The sequence below is a fragment of the Cricetulus griseus genome, chromosome 3 (assembly GCF_003668045.3).
Source record: "Cricetulus griseus strain 17A/GY chromosome 3, alternate assembly CriGri-PICRH-1.0, whole genome shotgun sequence".
NCBI lineage: Eukaryota > Metazoa > Chordata > Mammalia > Rodentia > Cricetidae > Cricetulus > Cricetulus griseus.
Window position 1 is genome coordinate 182,789,734 of NC_048596.1, and position 3,221 is coordinate 182,792,954.

Genomic DNA, 3,221 nt, shown 5'->3' on the forward strand with positions numbered 1-3,221 from the left:
ATTAATTTCATTCATTTTGTACTCCAGAGCTCTGGAACTGGACAAGATTGCAACATTGCAGTTAGAGCTCTCCCTCCTTAACCATGAGATCACTACCTGGAGGGAGATGTCAAAATCAGGTTTTCAGTCAATGGGTAAAGTCTAGGTTTGGAAACTATGACAACAAAGATACTATATGTCCATATCCTACATTTGTTTCCAGTTAAATATATCACTAAAGAGAAAAAAAGAAATGTCCCTTGTGTGTGGACAAGGGACATTAATAATTCATAGATGTGGCTGGAGAGATGGCTCAGAACTTCTTCCAGAGGTCCTGAGTTCAATTCCCAGCAATCACATGATGGTTCACAACCATCTATAGTGGGATCTGATGCCCTCTTCTGGCATAAAGGTGTATATGGAAATAGAGCACTCATATACATAAAATAAATAAGCCTAAAAAATTTTTATAGATGATGAAGCCAGGTATGGTGGTGCATTCCTTTAATCTCAGCACTCAGGAGGCAGAGGCAGGCAGATCTCTGGGAGTTTGAGGCCAGGAAGGTCTATAGAATGAGTTCCAGGACAACCAGGGTGACATAGTGAAAACCTGTCTAGAAAAAAGGAAACAAAGAATAAGAAAAATGGAATTCATAGATGAAAGTAGTGAACACATTTACCCATAATTCTTGGGTTGTGCAACGCAACTCCAGGGGGCATGGAATTGTATTCTGTTTACAGAAATGTACAGTTTGAGAGCCTGTAAGACAGGGTACACAGCCATAAGGTCATCATAAGAGACCGTTCAATAAGCAAGGCTTGGGTTCATCAAAACTAAACAAACAAAAACCCCTCTTGTATCCCTGGACACCCCAGTGAGTTTATCCCCGGCCTTACCTCAGCCTCTACTACCCATAGTCCCACCTTTGACCTTATTCCGATAACTGGAAGGCCACAGTCCTTGCTTCCAGCTTCCTACTTGATAATGCCCAGCTCTCCATCCATCCTTCCAGTATTCTAACTCCAGGAATTCTTTGGCTCATTTGAGACTGGCAACCCTCCAGCCCCACAGCCCTTCCACTGCCTCTTGAGCTTTCTTCCCCACTTCTCTTTGTGGCTTTAGCTCTCTGACCTATGCTGTTCTGTTCCTCTTTGCTGTGCCCTCCCGGACAAAACATCACAAACTCCAGCTCCATTTCCATGCAGCTGAGAGGCTGAGGAAAACTCACAGCCGTGACACTCAGAGGACTCCCCCAGCATGCCCAGGCGGTCTCACTATTTCTCTTGGGCTTTTTGCTCTCCTATCCCCTAGAAGCTTCTTTCACAACTTCTCTTCCCTCTTAGAAGGCACGCTCATCCTCCCTGTGCTCAAGCTCAGCTGATAACATCATCAGAGAACGTCTAGAAGGTCCCACACCCAGGTGCACCTGCTTACTCAGGTCTGCTCCTAAACCCCACCTTGATTCCTGCAACTCCCTGCTTTATAAAGACCAACCGGTTTGGCTTTTGCTTCCCAGCTGGCTACTCCTTTCTCCTGCATCATCAGCTTCCTTCACCCACTGGAGTCTTACCATCAACTTTCCATAGTCCTGTAATTTATCAATTACAAATAAGCAAGCGGGTCATGCAGCTGGGTTCGGTGCTGCCCACCCGCTGCCCCTTTTGGGATTACTTCAGCCAGCTCACGTTGTTCGCTGAAAGGGCCTTGCCGCCTGTGAGCACGCCAACGAAGCCGTTGAATGCGGTGGGGACCGGGGTGGGGGCGGAAGCTCGACATCCCAGTGCCTTATCTATATTTCCACATGGGAGCAGCTGTATTGTGTGCTAGCTTCGTGTTCTTCGGAGTGAAATGGTGCTAGTTTGCATTGGGCGCCGCGCTCCAGCTAGCCATTAGCACCTACGCCGCTTGCATTGTAGGCTATGTCCATTACGGGGACTGGCTAAAGAAAGGTCCCTATGTACTCGCGCACAGATGCCATCCCTGGTGGCTTTTTGGTGCTGGACAGTGGGACCGGGGAGCTATACCGTCGGAAACCCCGAAGCCATTCTCTGCAGTCCACTCGCCAGGTGTTCCTGGGCCCCTCTGCCTCATTTGTGTGGCCTACTCACTGCAGTACAGCAAGGAAGACCCGCTGGCACATCTGAACCATCTTCCAGGAGGAGAGCTGATGGTCCATATGTTCTGCGTGCTTTATGGGGTCCTGGCCCTGGCCCTCCTGTCAGGTTACTCCGTGACCCTAGCTGCCCAGATCCTAGCTGTGTTGTTGCCCCCAGTCATACTGCTCATTGATGGTAACATCTCCTATTGGCACAACACTCGACGAGTTCTGGAACCAGATGAAGCTACTTAGCGAGAATGTGGATCTTTGGGGCTGCTGTCATCTTGGCTACTGATGGCTGAGTTCTACTGGGAGAGGCTGATTTGGGCACAGGGGGCCACTGAGGGCCACCTTACCTTCCTGCTTGCTGGCCCAGTTGCTGTTTGTTTATGCTTCTTGGTTTGTTTGTTTACCTTTTTTTTTTTAATAGTTAAGGTTTCTCCCCCAAGTTTGTGGCTCAGGATCTTGGGAAGATGGAAGCCCTCATGCTATGCCTCCTAGGGTTGTTGTCTTCTTACCTGAGGCCAGCTGCCTCTCCCCCATGTGTCCAGGGAGGGAGAAGTCCCTGCAAAAGGAGTAAGGCAGAGGTGAGGTACAGGTATTAGGAGTGGGGGACAGAGGAAGATCTGGAAATAAGCAAATGTGAAAATTCCTTTTGGAACCTGGCAGATGCAGCTAAACAGTGCTTTTCAGACTAGGTGTGTGTATGTATTCACACATGGAAAGGGAGCCCTGCAAGGAGGGGCAGAGTGACTGGTGTTACAGAAGTCACATGGGCTCTTTGGGGTCTGCTGGGGCAGAAACGGTCCCAGCTCTCTGACTCCCACTGCAGAGTTGAGAGCTAGCCCTGGTGTGCTCTGGGATGTGTGGGGTGGAGCTGACCTGCCAGGCTGCCTGCTGCTGCATCTGTTCTCAGCTCCTTGGTTGGCTGGATAGGTGGAGCACCCTCCTAAACACCAAACCACACAGTTCTCCAAAAATTTTATACAGACAATAAATAAATAAATAAACAAGCCACTGGAAATGTGTGGGGGCACATGGTGTACTCCTGTAATCCCAGCACTTGAGAGGCTGAGGCAGGAAGAGCATAAGTGTGAGGCCAACCTGGGCTACATAGTAAGTTCCAGGCTAGCCTGAGCTTCA

The 3,221-nt window shown here is 49.1% G+C and overlaps 1 pseudogene; it reads left to right on the forward strand.

Annotated features, from left to right (window-relative positions):
- The first annotated feature begins 1,606 nt into the window (after window positions 1-1,606).
- On the forward strand, window positions 1,607-2,380 carry LOC100758764 (annotated as a pseudogene).
- Window positions 2,381-3,221: the final 841 nt, after the last annotated feature.